Here is a 12008-nt window from a genome sequence, read left to right on the forward strand (position 1 = left end):
AAGGTTATTTTAGGGGGTCATAGTATTGCCACCCTTACCTCTACAGTGTCTTCAGAGCTGGGTGGCCAGGTGCCCAGCTCTGAAGGCATCGCCCTGCCAGCAGCAGTGCAGAAGTAAGGGTGGCAATACCATACCATGCCACCCTTACGTCTGTGCTGCTGCTAGTGGGGGCTCTACCTTCACAGCTGGGCTCCCTGCCAGCAGACGCCGCTTCCTAGCTCTGAAGACAGCACCACTGCCAGCAGCAGTGCAGAAGTTAAAGTAGCAGTACTGCAACCCTCCACAAAACCACCTTGCAACCCCTCCCACCCCCCCACGCACACCCCTACAATTACACACTGTGAAATTTCAGATTTAAATAGCTGAAATCATGAAATTTATGATTTTTAAAATCCTATGACCGTGAAATTGACCAAAATGGACTGTGAATTTGGTAGGTCCCTAGTTATGCAGGAGATCAGACTAGATCATCAGATTGGTCCTTTGTGGCCTTATGCATTTGTGAATCAAGTAATAATGCTAGAGTGAAGGGGCAAAGAACATTCTATCTTGTAGCAGAGATATTGTGGAAACCCTCGATGCTCCTACTCCTAATTAAATCACATCTTTATACAGTGCCTTAGATGTCCATAGTATTTTGAGAAGAGAATAAAGTCTCTGCTCTCAGGCACTTACAGGCTAAATAGCATCATAAAAATGGTCTATATTTCACAAGAATCCACTGAGTTATGAGAAAGAAATCTTAAAAGGCAATATCAGTAAAAAGAGAAGCTCTAATTCAGGATGCCCCAGTTATTATTTATATAGGTCTGTATAACAGTTTACAAACATAAGAAGAGAAGGTCCTTGCCCCAAGAAAGTACAACAACCTTAAAAAAAATCCTGCACACCTGACTATATCTTTCTATGGGCAGGTTTGTTTCAAGGAGCCTCCAGCTCCATAATATGTCCTAGGAATATTTAAAATAAGTCTTGGTGTACTATTTTGTTATTTCTACTTCCAGTCTCAGCCTAAAACAACAACTGCAGAGGTTTACACCAACTTTTATTTAGTTCCAGTTTGAGCAAAGGTTCAGGGCAGCTTTTATTTTATCTAAATTGGTTTGCCAAATAAAATCTATAAATAATGTGTTTTACTTCTTAAATTCCGTAGCGTATATATCGTTAGTAATTAATAAACTCCAAATACAACTGTCTAAGAACTTAATGGAGGAAGAAATTAAAATATTCAATAGAGTTGTCTATATTCAGTCCTCATATAATTGCATTGACTGCAATGGAGTTGTACCTATTGACACAAATTCACTGTCTGAATTTTGCCTATCACATCTCCCAGTTGAAATATTTTTGGAATCAATAATTCATCAACAACAACATACAACATTGTCATGATGCTGTTGTGAAGAACAGACTGGAAGTTCGCAGTGATATGGAATATAATGTCAGTGTTTAAAATCATGCACAGTTTTCACTGAATTGGATGTTTGCCATCTGTGGCTAATGAACAAAGGCACTGGTGATTATTGTTCTTTATTTACGGATCAGATTAGATCCATGCTGATCTACCTGAAACAGGTTCTGAAGACTTTCACTGATAATGTTTCTTTTTTCAAGATAGTGAACATTTTACTACAGCCAACAGCTAACTTATCCATCTAAAAACTCTGCCTTAGGAAGCTAATTAAAAAAGCTAATAACTTCTCTCTGTTTAAATTCTTTGGCTTAGTAAAGTACTGAAAAGGGTAAGCCCCCAGCCAGAACAATTTTTATTAAAAACGTATGGAAAGTTTTTCAAAGTGAGCTCCCAATAATATAGAATAAAAATAGCAGGCCAGGAGGCAAAATTCAGAAATGTGAAAATCTTGAAAGACATCCAAACATTATGCAACATGACTCTTAGATAATCTGGCAGAGCAAAATGAAAAAGCACAGTGGCCAGTTTCCAACTCAGCTAATTATATTCTACCTAATTTCTCCTTCAGTTTTCAATTGGATTATATTCATTTCCTGACCTAAACTGTTATATAATGTGCATGTGCTGTTAAAGAGTTGCCCCAATTCACCCCAGACATGGCCACAGAGATGTGTGTATAGTTTTTACCATTATCATTCTCCATTTGTAAAACACTTTGGGAGGTGCTAAGTTATTATATATAGTATATCCAAGCTAGCTCCAGTATTTGTTAGATCTCCACAAGGCCAGCTACCGAACCTTAAATATAACCTTTTTTTCCTTAAGTCCAGCTAATGAAGATCATTCCATTAATGTATATACACATTCAGTATTCATGGTATAAGATGAAGCTTTTAAAATTTGTAGAAGAATGCAACTAAAGAATGAAGGTGGCAGCAACTTTCCGTAAAACCAGAACCTATCCTCCTAACCACTGACAAGGTACATGGTAGAGGGTGAAGGGTTTTGGTTTTCTGCAACATTGGTCTACCTTCTAGAAGGAGTGGGGGCTGTCTAGTTTGGATGGCCTCAGCAGAATGGGGACCAATCTCCTCTGGGACATAGCTGGCTAGGCTATTCAGGAGAGCATTAAACTAATAACAAAAGGGGAAAGTAAAAAGAAGGGAAGATATGAACACTCCTTTAGCATAAAATCAAGATGCTGAGAACAAAATTAACCAAAGGACATGGAGAGAGGAAATTCTTTAATCATCAATTCATCAATACTACAAGCCTGGGTAACAAACAAGAGGAATTTGAATTGCTTATTTAGAAACAAGTTCAATCTAGTTGGTATTACTGAAACCTGGTGAGGTGATTTGTATGATTGAAGTGCTAAAAATCATTGTTTATAACCTGTTTAGGAAGGCTCAAGTGAGCAAAAGGGGTGGGGGAGTGGCACTCTTTATCAAAAATGACATTATCTATTTCTGAGTAACTGATAACTCAGAAGAAAATGATCTTGAATGCTTATGGATCGATGTCCTATCAGACAAAGCACAAGATGGAGTATTAGCTATTGTCTGCTACAGACAATCAAGTCACAATAAGAAATAGGATGACCAGCTCATTACACACCTATCTATGAAGTGTAGGGGAGAAAGCTGCACGATCATGGGGAATTTTCAATTTGAGTGACATATGCCAGAGCTCTCTTGCTGACAGTATTAAAAACATCCTTGGCATTTCTAATTATTATGGATGACAATTTCTTAAATCAAAAAGTATTGCATTCAACACAGGGGAATTCTATATTAGACCTCATCTTGACAGATAAAGAGGAACTGATCACAGAACTAAAAGATAATGGTAGTTTAGGTACAAATGATCATGACTTGATGTACAAACAGAATGAAGTCCAGACCAGCAATATATATACTTGGTGCTTTGAATATGTAAATTACACAAAGCTGAAAACAATTACAAGCCAAATCAGCTGAGAGGAAGAATTTAATTAGAAAAATGTGAATAATTGGAAATTGTTTAATAACACTTTACCAGATGCCCAAAAAAGCCACAATCAAGGAAGGTGGTCATGTTGGTTTAAAAACCAACCTGGTTTGGAAGTGAAGTGAAGATAGATATACGAGTATCAGAGGGGTAGCCATGTTAGTCTGTATCCACAAAAACCAACGATCCATCTGGTGGCACTTTAAAGACTAACAGCTTTATTTGGGCATAAGCTTTCATGGGTAAAAACCCACTTCTTCAGATGCATCTCCTTGTTTTTGACAGATATACAAAAAATATAAAACAAATGGAAAAAGGGGGAAGTTGGTAGTAATGAATATAAATCAGAAGCTAGGAATTGTAGAACATTGGCAAGGGAAGCAAAGGCAATTGAGAATAAGGAGGAATTTTAAAAACATATTAGGTACAAAAAAGAATCCTAACAATGATGTTGGTCCATTAGCAAATGGAAATGGTAGAATTATCAATAATAATGCAAAAAAAGCACAAGTGTTCAATAAATATTTTTGTTCTGTATTCGGGGGAAAACAGATAGTTGTCATAATACATGATGATGATGGATGATGATACTCTTTCCACTCCACTAGTACCTCAGGAGGATGTTAAACATCAGCTACTAAAGTTAGACATTTTTACATCAGCAGTACCAGATAACCCGTATCCAAGAATTTTAAAAGAACTGGCTGAGAAGCTCACCGTTCCATTAATGTTGCTTTTCAATAAGTCTGGGAACACTGGAGAAGTTCCAAAAGACTGGAAGAAAGCAAATGTTGTGCCAACATTTAAAATGGGTAAACAGATTGACTCAAGTAATTATAGGCCTGTCAGTGTGACATTGGTACCTCAATTAATGACGAATTAAACGGGTAAAATAATCTGTTAGGGTTCAGTGCTAGTTAATAACATGAGATGTTGATTACCCAGGCTCAATCATTTTGATTGGTCAAAGACAAAAACAGCACAACACGAAAAGAAGTCAGACACTACCTTCTTTGTAAAGCAGTCTGCAGTGTTGTACCTCACAGTGAAGACCTGTGTCCAAGGTTTGCATTCAAGCCTATTTATATTTAGAGAGTGGTTGTTTACGATTGATGGAACATTATCCAAGATTTTTGCACAAGTTCTTAACAATTCCTTACCTTATTTTCAACATAACAGTTTAGAAGCTAGAAAAAACGTAGGGACATCTGCATCCTGGTACAGCCTCCATGTTGGTCAAGCATCAACCAGATCATTTATTTTATCCTGGTATTTTTTTGGTATATCTCCACACTTAGAACTGAAATTAAAACAATTCACATTTCCTCTTGGTTAAACAGCTTAACATAAAAAAAGTATCCTGAGAAGAGCTGAATTCAAATACAATTCATAGTTATACAAGAACATATGTAATAGCCAATATAAGATACAATATTAATTTCTCCTCTGTCTCCCTACATGTTTTGCAAAGCACTGGGGCATCTTGCACTAACCAGGCCCTGTACCTGATAGATTGCTTTCACAAGGCCCAATAGAATATCCATCTTATTTCCAGATAGATTTTACATAAACAAAAAACAGAGCTTCACGTACACAGGATCAAGATTGCAACAGTTCAGCTCCCAGTAAGTTTCCACAGCAAAATTTATAAAAAATTCTGAGAGTACAATCCATAGATATAAAAGTATTCTATAGACCATACTTTGTTTACCCTTAGCTACTATCTTATTTTAATTGCACAATACTCCTTCAAATCACACTTGTAGTTACAGCAATGAAGCAATTGTACACAATTTAGTTAATACATCTGTTTGCAAGTGCCAGTTTCACAGTTCTTAGTACAATTCCATTCCCTATATGGTGAAACTGTCAGTGCTACATCAGCACCATAGCTTCTCAGGCAAGGTTTTTCTATTTCACCTTTGGCCTATCCATAAAGCATTACTGGACTTTGGTTCAGTTTGGTCAACAAATCAATACCAAAGCACCATGGGTTTATGGAAAATAGATCCTGTCAAATTAACTTGATATATTTCTTTTTTAAAAATGAGATAACAAGTCTGGTTGCTAAAAGTAATAGTGTTGTTTCAATGCAAATAGGCTTCTGTAAGGTGTTTGACTTGGTAAAACCTAGAACGATATAAAATCCACTTGAGAGACAGGCTAGGTAAGAATATCCTTTATTGGACCAACTTTTGCTGGTGGATGGGACAAGTTTTCGAGCTTCACAGAGCTCTTCCTCAGGTCTGGAGAAGGTAACCAGAAAGTCCCAGCTAAATACAAGGTGGAACAAATTGTTGAGCATAAGGGGTTAACACATGTTGCAAGAGACCTTTTACAATAAACAGGGCAATAAACACGAAGGGGCAATTAACACCTCTGCAGTAGTAGGACAATGGAGAGTTAGTGAACACATCCACTCATCCTCATCCAGAACAACAAATGTTTTGTCCAAACCTCGGGAACAGCCCTGGGTACAAGGATAGCTCTCCAGTATGTCAACCTCTTCATGAGCCACCTAGTGGAAGAATTTTGGGGAAAATACACCATGAAGCTGTTACATTAATGATATTTTAATCTTCTGGACAGATGAACTAAACTCCCTCATTGATTTCCACCTCAATCCTGTTATCTACAGCCAGGGACTCAGATACCACAGGATATGCTCTAAAGGAAAAGTCTGGGATACACACCTTCACACACTTAAAACCTAAATGGGGAATCATCATTGAATGGGTGTGTTTCTAGTAGGGTTCCACAGAGATCAGTTCTTGTCCCTGTGTCAATTAAATTTTTTATCTATCACCTGGAAGAAAACATAAAATCACCACTGATTTTGTCAAAGTGCAATTATGTCAAATTGCAGATGACATAAAATTTGGAGGACTGGTAAATAATGAATAGTACGGGTCACTGATCTGGATCACTTGGTAAGCTGAGCACAAGCAAACGATATGTATTTTAATATGGTTACATTTTGAAATGTATACATCTGGGAACAAAGAACGTAGCTAGTACTTACAGGATAAGGGATTCTGTAAAATATTTAGGGGGCATGGTGAATAGTCAGTTGAACATGATTTCCCAGTTCAATGCTGTGGCCTATGTATGTATAATAAGGAATCTCATTTAAGAGTAGAGAGGTTATTTTATCTCTTCACTTGGCACTGGTGCACCCGCTGCTGGAATACTTCATCCAGTTCTGGCATTCACAATTCAAGAAGGATGTTGAATAAATTGGAGAGGGTTCAGGGAAGAGCTATGAAAATGATTAAAGGATTAGAAAACATGCCTTATACTGACAGACTCAAGGAGCTCAATTATTTAGTTTAACAAAGAGAAGTTTAAGGGGTGACTTGATTATACGCCATAGTATCAAACATACTATTTGATGATAGCTCTTCAGTCTTGCAAAGATAGATAACATGAACCAATGGCTGGAAGTTTAAAGCTAGACAAATTCAGATTAGAAATAAGGTGTATATTTTTAACAATGAGATTATGAGGTTAATTAACCATTGAAACAATTTACCAACTGTCATGGTAGATTCTTCATCACTGACAATTTTTAAATCAAGTTTGGATGTTTTTCTAAAAAGATATGTCTAGGAATTATTTTGGAAAAGTTTTATAGCCTGTGTTAAGCAGGAGGTCATTCTAGATCATCACAATGCTCCCTCTTCTGGCCTTGGAATTTAGGAGTCTCTGAATCCAGAGCTGTGTGTGATTATCACTGTTTACACATTTTACAATCACTGTGTAAAACTTACTAGCTTAAAACTCTGTTTCCAAATGTAATATGAAACTATTTACTTGCTTCATTGTTAATATTCATGCCACAGGTATATTTTACAGCTACCATCATAAAGTACTGTCTTCATACGCACATATGGCATGCTAGTCAAATAAGCTACAAGTATCACTAGGTGATATCGTATCAGCATTTAAGCAAGGTCTCCATTGATTTCAAGTTCCACTTGAAGTCTACATTTAAATCGGGAAAATGGCCCTAAAACCCAAGTTTCTCCAGCCTGCTTTGTTAAACAGTGGTTAAAATAGTTAAACTATAAAAAGGCTTCAAACATTTTCAAATTAAAACAAAACAGTACATAAATACTGCATTAAATTGAGCATGGAACTCATACATTCAACCATGTCAATTTCAATAGACGCTGGTGTTTGGAAGATCCTGAATGATCAAATCTATCCCTTGATATCCCTGAAGGACAGTGAGGATCACTCTGATATCATCACTCAAGCCATTCAAAACTTGGTAGCTTCAGGTCACCAGAGTTTGTGTGAACACTGTCTAGCTTTGGTTCATATTTGGTTCAGGATTTGCACCTCAATTTTTGGTATGAGTTCCAGGTTTAAATTAAAATCACTAAAAGTTTCAAAGTGAAACGTCGTTGGCGTTACCAAGTTTTTTGCTTGATTCCATGCCAAGAAAAACAAACAAACAAAAAAACCACCCTTTCAGGACTACTGAATTTTACATTGTTTCGTCCCCTAGCTAAAAATAGAACTATATTTGTTTAAAATTTGATCTGAGGTTGCTCAGAATTTGGCCCACCTTCACCAATAGGCTTCACAAAGGTCAATGAGCCTTTTGAGAAATCTGACCTGTGTTTCAGATTTAGAATTAGCCCCTTGTTTGAGGGTGGTGTTGCAATAAAACATACAGCCCTGATCATCATCTGTGATTCCACCCTCCCCCCAAATAATATAATTCAAAATGCAACATTTGCCAATAAGTATCACAAGTTGTACTCAAGCAATAGAGTGATATTATTGCCTATTTTAAGTAAAGGAGAAAACAATACTAATCTGTGGACCAAAATCAGAAGTGATGCCTCAGATGTTCTAAACAAGAATCCCTTTAATTTTAGGCCCTTAATTACAGTTGCCAGGGCCTGATTCTCTATTGCCCTGAATCTTGTGTAGTCATTTGCACCAGTGCAGAGAATGGTTTGAGTTCTGGACTGAATTTTTTTAGACTCACATGGTAAATCTGTTTAGCTTATCCAAGAGAAAGTGAAGAGCTGACTTGATCATGTTCTATAAGTATGTTAAAGAAAGTGTAGATTCAAATGAAGTAAAAATCTTAAGCGAATCCACAGGTTCCATAGAGTCTCTATGGATAGAAATTTCATGCTCTAGTAAAAATATAACAGTAGGGATCTATTATCGACCACCTGACCAGGACAGTAATAGTGATGATGAAATGCTAAGGGAAATTAGAGAGGCTATCAAAATTAAGAACCCAATAATAGTGGGGGATTTCAATTATCCCCATATTGACTGGGAACATTTCACTTCAGGACGAAATGCAGAGATAAAATTTCTCGATACTTTAAATGACTGCTTCATGGAGCAGCTGGTACGGGAACCCACAAGGGGAGAGGTGACTCTAGATTTAATCCTGAGTGGAGCGCAGGAGCTGGTCCAAGAGGTAACTATAGCAGGACCGCTTGGAAATAATGACCATAATACAATAGCATTCAACATCCCTGTGGTGGGAAGAACATCTCAACTGCCCAACACTGTGGCCTTTACTTTCAAAAGGGGGAACTATACAAAAATGAGGGGGTTAGTTAGACAAAAGTTAAAAGGTACAGTGACTAAAGTGAAATCCCTGCAAGTTGCGTGGGCCCTTTTTAAAGACACCATAATAGAGGCCCAACTTCAATGTATACCCCAAATTAAGAAAAACAGTAAAAGAACTAAAAAAGAGCCACCGTGGCTTAACAACCATGTAAAAGAAGCAGTGAGAGATAAAAAGACTTCCTTTAAAAAGTGGAAGTCAAATCCTAGTGAGGCAAATAGAAAGGAGCACAAACACTGCCAACTTAAGTGCAAGAGTGTAATAAGAAAAGCCAAAGAGGAGTTTGAAGAACGGCTAGACAAAAACTCCAAAGGTGGTAATAAAATGTTTTTTAAGTACATCAGAAGCAGGAAGCCTGCTAAACAACCAGTGGGGCCCCTTGATGATCAAAATTCAAAAGGAGCGCTTAAAGATGATAAAGTCATTGCGGAGAAACTAAATGGATTCTTTGCTTCAGTCTTCACGGCTGAGGATGTTAGGGAGATTCCCAAACCTGAGCTGGCTTTTGTAGGTGACAAATCTGAGGAACTGTCACAGATTGAAGTGTCACTAGAGGAGGTTTTGGAATTAATTGATAAACTCAACATTAACAAGTCACCGGGACCAGATGGCATTCACCCAAGAGTTCTGAAAGAACTCAAATGTGAAGTTGCGGAACTATTAACTAGGGTTTGTAACCTGTCCTTTAAATCGGCTTCGGTACCCAATGACTGGAAGTTAGCTAATGTAACGCCAATATTTAAAAAGGGCTCTAGGGGTGATCCCGGCAATTACAGACCGGTAAGTCTAACGTCGGTACCGGGAAAATTAGTTGAAACAATAGTAAAGAATAAAATTGTCAGACACATAGAAAAACATAAACTCTTGAGCAATAGTCAACATGGTTTCTGTAAAGGGAAATCGTGTCTTACTAATCTATTAGAGTTCTTTGAAGGGGTCAACAAACATGTGGACAAGGGGGATCCGGTGGACATAGTGTACTTAGATTTCCAGAAAGCCTTTGACAAGGTCCCTCACCAAAGGCTCTTACGTAAATTAGGCTGTCATGGGATAAAAGGAAAGGTCCTTTCATGGATTGAGAACTGGTTAAAGGACAGGGAACAAAGGGTAGGAATTAATGGTAAATTCTCAGAATGGAGAGGGGTAACTAGTGGTGTTCCCCAAGGGTCGGTCCTAGGACCAATCCTATTCAATTTATTCATAAATGATCTGGAGAAAGGGGTAAACAGTGAGGTGGCCAAGTTTGCAGATGATACTAAACTTCTCAAGATAGTTAAGACCAAAGCAGATTGTGAAGAACTTCAAAAAGATCTCACAAAACTAAGTGATTGGGCAACAAAATGGCAAATGAAATTTAATGTGGCTAAATGTAAAGTAATGCACATTGGAAAAAATAACCCCAACTATACATACAACATGATGGGGGCTAATTTAGCTACAACAAGTCAGGAAAAAGATCTTGGAGTTATTGTGGATAGTTCTCTAAAGATGTCCACGCAGTGTGCAGAGGCGGTCAAAAAAGCAAACAGGATGTTAGGAATAATTAAAAAGGGGATAGAGAATAAGACTGAGAATATATTATTGCCCTTATATAAATCCATGGTACGCCCACATCTCGAATACTGTGTACAGATGTGGTCTCCTCACCTCAAAAAAGATATTCTAGCACTAGAAAAGGTTCAGAAAAGAGCAACTAAAATGATTAGGGGTTTAGAGAGGGTCCCATATGAGGAAAGATTAAAGAGGCTAGGACTCTTCAGTTTGGAAAAGAGAAGACTAAGGGGGGACATGATAGAGGTATATAAAATCATGAGTGATGTTGAGAAAGTGGATAAGGAAAAGTTATTTACTTATTCCCATAATACAAGAACTAGGGGTCACCAAATGAAATTAATAGGCAGCAGGTTTAAAACAAATAAAAGGAAGTTCTTCTTCACGCAGCGCACAGTCAACTTGTGGAACTCCTTACCTGAGGAGGTTGTGAAGGCTAGGACTATAACAATGTTTAAAAGGGGACTGGATAAATTCATGGTGGCTAAGTCCATAAATGGCTATTAGCCAGGATGGGTAAGAATGGTGTCCCTAGCCTCTGTTCGTCAGAGGATGGAGATGGATGGCAGGAGAGAGATCACTTGATCATTGCCTGTTAGGATCACTCCCTCAGGGGCACCTGGCATTGGCCACTGTCGGTAGACAGATACTGGGCTAGATGGACCTTTGGTCTGACCCGGTACGGCCTTTCTTATGTTCTTATGTTCTTACCTACAAGAGAAGAAACTATCTGATGGTAGAGTTGTTCTTCAGTCTAGCAGACAAAGGCATAACAACCACCAATTGCTACAAGCTGAAGCTAAACAAATTCAGACTAAAAGTAAGGTGTAACTTTTAAACAATGAGAGTAATTAACCATTGGAACAACTTACTTAGGGATGTGGTGGACTCTCTGTCACTTGAAGATTAGATGGCTTTCTAAAAGATACTGACGGTCTAGCTCAACCAGAAGTTATAGGCTTTAACTCAGGAAGACCTATAGAAGTTATGCAGAAGGTCAGATTGTAAAGATCTCTTATGGCTTAAAAATCTACAAATATATGAAAAGGAGTGCAAAATGAGTATGAAATGCAACCAGTCTGATATGAGAGTGTTCAACACCCATGCTATGTAAGAGCTGAGTATTACTATTATTTATACTGATGTAAATGACTACATAAGGTGCAGCACAATGTAGAATACAGCCCAGATTCCTTTAGACTTGCATTCACTCCTTGGGACATTGTCTAATTCAGGGGTCGGCAACCTTTCAGAAGTGGAGTGCCACGTCTTCATTTATTCACTCAGATTTAAGGTTTTGCATGCCAGTAATACATTATAATGTTTTTAGAAGGTCTTTTTCTATAAGTCTATAATATATAACTAAACTATTGTTGTATGTAAAGGAAATAAGGTTTTTAAAATATTTAAGAAGCTTCATTTAAAATTAAATTAAAATGCAGAGCTCCC

The sequence above is a fragment of the Mauremys mutica genome, chromosome 3 (assembly GCF_020497125.1).
Source record: "Mauremys mutica isolate MM-2020 ecotype Southern chromosome 3, ASM2049712v1, whole genome shotgun sequence".
NCBI lineage: Eukaryota > Metazoa > Chordata > Testudines > Geoemydidae > Mauremys > Mauremys mutica.